General features: G+C 39.9%; 1 non-coding gene across 1 annotated transcript; it reads right to left on the reverse strand.

Annotated features, from left to right (window-relative positions):
• Positions 1-9,063: 9,063 nt before the first annotated feature.
• Positions 9,064-9,171, reverse strand: LOC112534782. Its single transcript, XR_003079034.1, has one exon. It is a non-coding gene; the product is annotated as a small nucleolar RNA R71 (small nucleolar RNA).
• Between the last annotated feature and the right edge of the window lie 608 nt (positions 9,172-9,779).

Consider the following 9,779-nt stretch of genomic DNA (forward strand, 5'->3'; position numbering starts at 1 on the left):
TAAGAAACTTCTGACTACAGCCCCGATCATGGTTTCGCCTGATTGGGCTGCCTTTTGAGTTGATGTGCAATTCTAGTGATTATGCAGTTGGAGCTGTGCTTGGATAGAGGATTGAAAAGAAGTTCCAACCCATTTATTATGCTAGCAAGACTTTGACAAGAGCCCAGGAGCATTACACCACCACAGAGAAGGAGTTGTTGGCTGTTGTTTATGCCATCGACAAGTTTAGATCGTACCTCGTTCTCTCCAAGACCGTTGTCTTCACGGACCATTCAGCATTGATGTACTTATTCTTGAAAAATGATGCGAAACCGAGATTGATTTGGTGGATTCTTTTATTATAGGATAAGAAGGGTGCGAAGAATCTGGCAGCGGACCATTTATCGAGATTAGAGAATCCTCACTTGGATGCACTTGATGAGACGACCATAGACGATCGATTTCCAGAGCATTTATGTGTCACTCAGGTATACAATGATACTCCCTGGTTTTCAGAGTATGCTAACTATTTGGTTGCTAGGGTTCTACTGAAAGGTATGACTTATCAGCAAAAGAAGAAATTCTTTGATGATTTGAAATACTACATTTAGGAAGATCCCATTCTGTTTAGAGTGTATGCAGATCAGGTGATTCGCGTTGTGTGTATGGCGAAAAGACTCTTCAAATATTGAGGCACTGCCATGAGGGACCCACTGGAGGTCATTAAGCGGCAAACCATATAGCGAGGAAGGTGCTAGAGGTAGGATTCTATTGGCCTACGCTCTTCCAAGACACATAGAAATTCGTTCAGGTTTATGATGCTTGTTAGCGTGCAAGTAATATCTCTTCTCATGATGAAATGCCCCAAACTAGTGCGCAAATTGTTGAGATTTTTGATGTTTGGGGCATCGACTTCATGGGACCTTTTCCCTCTTTATATGGTAATAAGTATATTCTAGTTGCTGTTGAGTACTTTTCTAAGTGGCCTGAAGCTCAGGCTGTGGCCACTGATGATGCTAGGGTTGTTTGCAGGTTCCTTAAATGATTGTTTGCTAGGTTTGGCACACCGAAGGCACTTATTAGTGATAGAGGAACATATTTCTGCAATGCCCAATTAGAGAAGGTACTTAAGCGGTACAGGGTTACTCAACGGTTCTCTACTCCCTATCACCCCCAGACTAGTAGGCAGGTTGAGGTAACTAATAGGGGTATTAAGTGTATTTTAGAGAGAACCGTTAGTACCAGTAGGAGGGATTGGGCTCTTAAGTTGGATGATGCATTGTGGGCATTTAGGACTGCTTTTAGAACATCTATAGGTTTTATGCCCTATCGTCTTGTTTACGGAAAGTCATGTCATTTGCCTGTTGAGTTAGAGCATAGAGCGCTTTAGGCCCTTAGGACTTGTAACTTTGATATTGATTCTGTAGGTAAGGAGTGATAGTGGCAGCTGAGTAAGTTAGATGAGTAGCGCCAGCAGGTGTATGAAAACTCGTTAACTTACAAAGCAAGGACGAAGAAATGGCATGATCAAAGGATTTGTGGGCCTAAGGAGTTTCAGGTCGGGGATCGAGTGTTGATTTACAACTATCACCTTCGTCTGTTTCCTGGAAAGCTACAGAGTCATTGACCTGGACCATTTCAGGTTAGATAGGTCTTTCTGTATGGAGTGGTAGAGTTGCATCATCCCGAGAAGGGAGATTTCAAGGTGAATGGCCATTAGTTGTAGCTTTACCATGGTAAATCGTTGGATGGTGAGCAACGAGTTGACCTGGCTTTGTATGCACAAGAGGGTTGATCCGAATGAGTCAAGCTTAGGACTCAGCAAAAATAAGCACTTTTGTATATTCGACTTTGGTTATGCTTTCATGTTTTTGTTAGTTTTTGTTATTTCGTTATTTTCTTTTGACTTTATTCATTTTAGTTTGCTTGATTGTTTATATGTTTAGTATTATTCTTCTAACTTGTTTTGATTCCTCTATTTTGAAGTTTTTGAGGATATTTGGTGTGGGGAAGAATATTTTTATGTGTTACGGGTGATTTGGATCGCATTCGCGTAATCTCGCACGTCCGCTTCCGCGGCCTGTTGCATAGGCTGACATGTGGCATTCCAGGAAGAGGGCATTCAAAGACCGTTGCATGGCCTGTGCATATTTGCACAGCCCATGCCACGGCCTAGCAAGGGGCAGTGCACACCGAACCCTATTTAAACGAGAGGCAATCCAAGTAGTATGACTGACGATCAGCAGCGAGTTGTTGGGAAGCGAACTAGAGTTGAGGATGGTTCTTTTAGTCAGCAGACCTCATGCCAGACTACTGCTCCAGTACCTCATGGACGACAGGTTTACCCTGGGGCAGCCGATCACCCGAGAGCCCGAGCTCGACCTGTCCCCACACTTGCAGCTGGCAGGCATCCTTACTTGATCTTCACCAACCAGGAGCATATTGATCGATTTTGAGTGGTGAGGACAAAGACGCTTCTGACTAGGAGGTGCATCGATTGGCAGGCCTTGAGGGATGTTGGGCTATTTGAGAAGATTTCTAGTTTGCTGGAGACAGTACCATGGAATAGGTTCTTTGACATTAGAGAGCCTACTTACAGAGAGCTGACTTTGGAGTTCTTCAGCACCTTTTGGCTTCAGCCAGCTGTTAGGGATTTTACTTCGCCAGACACGGTTTTCTTCAGGGTGATTGGCAGGACTTACATAATGTCCCTAGCTGAGTTTGGTATATCTTTAGGGATATGGACTAGAGCGGAGGTGGACTCCAATTTGTTTGAGCAGGCAGTTAGGCATTTGGGGACGGATATAAACTCATATTGGGAGGATATTAGAGTGCAAGCGCTCTTTCTCTTCGAGCCGGACCAAGGCTCATTTTGTTTCAAACAGTTTGAGATACCTCCACAATATATATTGGCGCACACATTGATTGGTAGGGGTGAGAGTTGGGGAGCTCTCAACAAGCTTGATGTTGCTTTACTTTGGCATACTCGATAGAGGACCTATTTGGATTTAGGGTTTCTGATAGCTACACAGATGGATGGGATTCAGAGATCGGCTAGGAAGGAAATTATTAGTTTTGGACCTTATGTGACTAGGCTAGCTAGGAATATGGGGGTATTAACTCCAGCCGCTGTTTAGAGTATGACAGAGTTGGGTTCTATGTTGGCTGTTGGGACACAGCATATTTACAACATGCGGATGGTTACTCGGACTGAGTCTACCTCAGGCGGTTTTGAGTACCACTTAACAGGGTCCACTTCAGCTAGCCAGACGGGTGGCGATAGTGCTGATGATGATGTTGACATCAACGAGGATTAGTTTGTACCTCCACCACCGCCACCACATCCCTCATTTAGGCCCATAGATGTTCCTGACCCATTTATGTTCTTTAGTCCATCAGTAACCGGTGCCTCTTTTTCTTTTTCACCAGGTACATCAGTAGCATCTAGATTGGATAAGATGGAGGCCCGGATGACCCAGTAGTGGGATCTTACATAGACCTTCCATACCGAGGCTAGGGACTCAGTGAGAGCCTTGCGCGAGATGCTTCAGACACAGTCACATGCGACCCAACTTCTTTGGGATGACCTTGTGGCCTTGCGCACCGAGATGAGAGAAGACCATAATAGTTTTCATTTTTCTTTGCTGGATATCTCTTAACAGTTGACTCGGATGCGAGCATCCAGTTCTCATATGCCACCACATGTGCCTACGCCTCGACCACCGTCTGTGCCAGGATTACCCTTTGACCTTGAAGGTTTCTTTGATAGTTTTGGTGACCCCCACTTGTCCATTACTTCTCCTCCACTGCTACCTGCTCCGGCCCCAGCCCCGAGTACTTCTACCAGCGCTGATGTCCTGATGTCTCCTCAGCTTGATGATCCTTTGTTTACTCCGAATTTCACCCAGCAGGACCAGGGTGGCCGGATTGATCGTGTTGAGGATTGAGGATCCTCTTCCATTATTGGACGTTTCTTTTCTTTATTTAGTTCTTTATATTGTTGGACAATTTATTTTCTTTCTGTTTTTGTTATGGATGCTATTATTTCTGTTTTAGTTTTAGTTATTGAAATTTGCACTTTGGGCACGGTTTTCGTAGCCACCACGGCCTTCAGCACGGCCTGTGGTGGCCAACACGGGGAGCAACACGGCCGTGGTGAAACCCTACTTGGTGAGATCCACAGTTTCAGCACGGCCTGGACTTCGGCCGTGCTGAGTTAAATATATAAGAAAAATGAATTTTTCTTAGAAAGAGAGAGAAGGGAAGAAGTGACATAAAGCCCTGGCGGCTGGTTCGGTTTCTGCACAGTATTGAGTGCGAGAGAGAGTTGCGGGGAGTAAGAATCCCGAAATCACAAGGTTTCGAGTGCAAAACCATAGTGGAAGCAATTCAAGAGGCAGTTTGGGAGATTAATCAAAGTGTAGATCCAGATTTGGAGCTGTTCATCCAATTCGAGAGAAAAGGGTGTACATGCTTTATTTTCATTATTATTTAATTGTAATTGATTTCCTAGATTGTTTTAAACATGAACATTTTTAGCTAGACTGATTTAATCCATTGGGATTTCTTTACTATGTTGGTTTGATATTATATTGTTGGATTGTTTGAGTTGGTTTTGTATTCTTCTTGTTTTCAGTATTAATAAGATTATGCATTATTCATGAGACGTTGTGAATTGTGATGTTTAGATTGCTTTATGAGATTGAGAAATTCGTTTGGCAATTGGAATTTTGAATAACAAGAACTGGTTAATAATCGCTTAGAGATAAGGATAATTAACTAGCCGGATTAAGAATTAACAAAGCTTAATAGAGGCGGATTAAAGCTTAATGCTAATTTAAGAATCAATCGTTAGGAAGAGATTCCAACTTTAGGTTATTAGGTTTAGGAATTCGTCCACGGGTAGCATAATTAGACTCACCGATCCTTTATCTTTTGTTCGGTTGCCAGCTAGTTTAGATTCCCTTTGGGTTTGTCTTCTTGTCTTGATTATTTCATTTATCAATTACTCCTGCATCTCCCTCAGAACTTAGCTTGTAGTTAATAGTTAGTTTAGAATTTATTCATTATCCATTTTAGGTTAATATAACAAAGAACAAATGAGTAACTCTGGGCTTTCACTTTCCCGAGGAATACGACCTTGATACTCGCCATTAGTGCTAGACTGCATCGATAGGTACACTGCCTTAGATTGTTGCTAACACGAATTAGCAGCCATCAACATTCATTAGAGAATTTTATGCCATAGTTCATACTTTCCCATTATCTAGACTTAATGAGGATCAACTAAGAATGATGTATTTGTTGTGGAAATCGGATTAGTTTCCACTCACAAATAAGCTATTAAATAAATAATAAGAAAAGAAACATCAGAACTTTAACGAGGTTCGGCAAAAATTATGCTTACTTCCTCGGGCACTACCAAAATAATATTTCTTAATTCAATAGAATTACAAAGAAATATTAATAAGAAGAGAAAGAAGAGAAATACAATTTAGCCCATAGAAATATAAGGCCCATTGTTTTTCTTGACACTTTGAAAAGGAGAGAAGACCCATTATTTATAGCCTTGGAACTACTTCTTCCTTTTCTTAGCTTTCCAATGTGGGATAAAGGAGCCAAAAATAACAAATCTCCACCTTGCCGACTTCCTAACCCAATCAAACATTCTTTGTTTTCTCTCATCACAAATTTAGCAATGCCTCCAGATGCGCTTGAAGCGCCCGTCTTCAAATTTTCAAAACATTTATCAAGTCCAAACAATGTTGGAACTTGACACCAGTTACTACTTTCGTAGTCATATCTGCAGGATTTTCAGCAGTTTGGATCTTCTGAACATAGCCCTTAGCTACCAATCTTGTCTTGTAGCAAACATCATTCTTGTTAGGAAATCCATCCTTCTTTGTAAATACCCATTTGCAACCAATTGTCTTTTTTCCCTTAGACAGACTAGCTAGCTTCCATGTCTGGTTTTTCTCAAGGGATTGCATTTCTTCCTCCATAGCCATTTTCGACTTATCTGCCTCAGAGCTCTGTACAGCTTCAATATAAGTGGCCAGAAAATCAACATTTGAAGATATAAAGGTTACAAAATCTTCAAAATGAGTAGGTTGTCTAGTGTTCCTCTTTGGCTTACTCAATACAATTGACTCATGTTGCCGTGGAGGTTCTTATACTGGAACCTCTACTTCATCACCTGATTCATCTTCTAACTCCCTTTCTCCTATAGGAGTAGATTTATAAGACTGATCTACTATTGGTTCAATACTTCTACTACCATCAAACTGCACCTGTTTGGGAGAATGCTCCACTTGCTGTGAAGCTCCATTTGTCTCCTGCTCTTCTTCCTTTCTCACCATAGTAGATTCTTCAAATCTAACATCTCTGCTAAAGATTATCTTCTTTGAATCTGGGCACCATAGGCGATATCCTTTTACACCTGATGATATCCCCATGAAAATTGTTTTTTGCCCTCAGATCCAACTTTGATTCCTTAACATGATAATATGCAGTGGAACCAAAAACATGTAAGAAATTATAATTTGTAGCAAGTTTTCCATACCATACCTCTAAAGGTGTTTTACCGTTGATAGTAGTTGATGGCAAACGACTAATAAGATGACACGTGTATGTTACAGCCTTAGCCCAGAACTGTCTACCCAACCCAGCATTGGACAACATACACCGAACTTTCTCCAGTAGAGTCCGGTTCATCCTTTCTGCCACCCCATTCTGTTGTGGTGTATTTCTGACAGTGAAGTGTCTCACAATACCTTCATCTTCGCAGACTTTCATAAAAGGATCACTTGTATACTCTCCTCCATTATTTGTTCGGAGATTTTTTATCTTTCTGCCCATCTGAGTTTCTACCATCTTTTTCCAAGTGAGAAAAACTCCTAACACTTCATCCTTTGTCTTCATAGTGTACACCCACACTCTTCGAGAAAAATCATCAACGAAGGAAACATAATAATATTTGCCTCCCATTGAAGTTGTCCTGGAGGGTCCCCATACATCTGAGTGAATATAATCCAGAATACCCTTAGTATCATGGATTGCAGTACCAAACTTTACTCTTATTTTTTTTCCCTTGACACAATGTTCACAGAAATTCAATTTGCAGATTTTCACTCCTTACAATAATCCTTGATTTGCTAGAAGTTTTAAAGGATTTTTCGCCTGCATGTCCCAAGCGCATATGTCACAAACTGGTTGCTTCTAGTTCCTGATTATAACTAGAAACTACTGTTATTGTACCAATAACTGGATTACCAAGATAGTAATACAAGTTATTGCTTTGCTGAACACCTTTCATCACAACAAGTGCCCTAGAGATAACCTTCAAAGTTTCATTTTTAATGACAATAGTGAAGCCCTTTCTAGCTAGAACTCCCAAAGAAATAAGGTTTTTTGTCAAACTCGGCGCATATCTGAGATCAGTCAGAATTCTAATTGATCCATCATGATTCTTCAACTGAACTGAACCAATTCCAGCAGTTTTGCAAGTGTTGTCATTTGCTGTGTAGACAACTCCACCCTCTGTTTCTTTGAAATCAGAAAACCACTCCAGGCTGGGACACATATGGTGGCTGTAGCCTCAATCAAGAATCCAAGCTCCCAAATTGCTAGATGATGGCATCATTACTAATGAAAGATCAGAATCACATTCAGCTACATTTGTATCTGCAACAGTTTTCCCTTTGGCTTTTTCTTTCAGCTTCGGACAGTCTTTCTTCCAGTGTCTCTTTTCCCGGTAAAAGGCACATTGGTCTTTGCCAACTCTGGACTTCGATCTTCCCTTCTTCCATTTACTTCTTTTCTCCGAACGGCCCCTCACTACCAAAGCTTCCGGTGCACCACTGGAGCTACCTTTTTATCTTTTCTTCGTAATTCATAACTGTATAAAGCAGCACAAACCTCACTGAGAGACACCTCAGCCTTCCCATGGAGTAAAGTAGTCTCAAGGAATTTAAATTCTTTTGGAAGAGATCCCAATAACATCAAGGCCAAATCTTCATCTTCAAATGTCACATCTAAATTCGTCAAGTCAGCAACAAGCTGATTGAAGTTTGTTATGTGATCATTCATTGTGGTACTAGGAACATATGTGAATCTGAACAATCCTTTCTTCATATGGAGTTTATTTTGATTGTTCTTTTTCAGAAAAATTTCCTTCAGTGCTTTCCATAATTTACTAGCAGAAGTTTCTTTATAGAATGTATATTTCTACTCTCTGGACAAGCACGATCGAATTATACCACATGCCAATCGATTAATTATTTTCCACTCCTTCTCCTCCATACAGTTTGGTTCTAATCTTCAATGGCAACATCTAGACCTTGTTGGAATAAGGCATCTAGAACTTCACCTTGCCACATACTAAAATGACCGGTACCATCAAATATCTCCACCATAATTTTGGAATTCGCCACTGCATTTCTCACTGAAAGTAACGAATTTGGTGCTACTATTGTGGTTGGTGTAGAGGTATTTTCACCGTCAGCCATTTTTGCTTCGATTGATATTTAATAGCTTTCAAATACAATGCGGAATGACCCAAATTCTTTCTGATATGGAAGATCAATTTAAACTGCAACCACTCAGCAACCTGGCTCTGATACCAATTGTTGTGGAAATCGGGTTAGTTTCCACTGACAAATAAGCTATTAAATAAACAATAAGAAAAGAAACACCAGAACTTTAACGAGGTTCGGCAAAAATTATACTTACTTCCTCGGGCACTACCAAAATAATATTTCTTAATTCAATAGAATTATAAAGAAATATTAATAAGAAGAGAAAGAAGAGAAATATAATTTAGCCCATAGAAATATAAGGCCCATTGTTTTTCTTGACACTTTGAAAAGGAGAGAAGGCCCACTATTTATAGCTTTGAAACTACTTCTTCCTTTTTTTAGCTTTCTAATGTGGGATAAAGGAGCCAAAAAGTAACAGTGTTTCCCTTATTCATTGAAAGAAAGAGCAAAGGCTTGGTTAATGACCTTGCCTCCTAATTCTTTGAAAAATTGGAATGAAATTTATCAAAAGTTTATGAGTAGATTTTACTCACAACAAAAAGACCAAAGAATTAAGAGGTGAAATTTCTAATTTTTATCAAGAGAATGCTGAATCTTTTCATGAAGCATGAGATCACTTCAAATCACTTTTATTACAATGCCCACACCATGGATTCCCACTCCCAATAACTAACCAATCATTCTATTGATGGGTTGACACACCAATATCAATGTATGGTTGATAATGCAGTTCGGGGTGCTTTGTTAGAAATGACACTTGATAAGGTTTACGACATCTTTGAGATGTTAGGAGCCAATTCTTAATAAAAGAGTGTAAGGACAAAGAGAATAAAAGTAAATGAAGTAGTAGCTAGTAGTGAGATGAAAATGCAATTGGTTGAATTGACTAAGCAAGTTAATATACTTACTTCAACAAAAAACTCACCAAATAATGAGGTATGTGGTATTTGTGGTATTTATGGTCATAGTGCTAATGTTTGTTCATCTTTTGATAATTACAGAGGAAATATGTATGAACAAACAAATTTGATGGATTCTTACCAACCCATGCATCCTATGAATGACCCTTATTTCAACACATATAATAGAGGTTGTAGAAACCATCCAAATTTTTTTTTGGAAATACAATGACCAAATATTCTCAACTCCAAAGGGACTCAAATCCTTTCTTTCAAGATCAAGAACAAACTCTTCGATCTAATGAACAAAGGAAGCCAAGTTTGGAAGAAACACTTCAATCATTTATGATGGCTTCTCATGATA

The sequence above is a fragment of the Ricinus communis genome, chromosome 1 (assembly GCF_019578655.1).
Source record: "Ricinus communis isolate WT05 ecotype wild-type chromosome 1, ASM1957865v1, whole genome shotgun sequence".
NCBI lineage: Eukaryota > Viridiplantae > Streptophyta > Magnoliopsida > Malpighiales > Euphorbiaceae > Ricinus > Ricinus communis.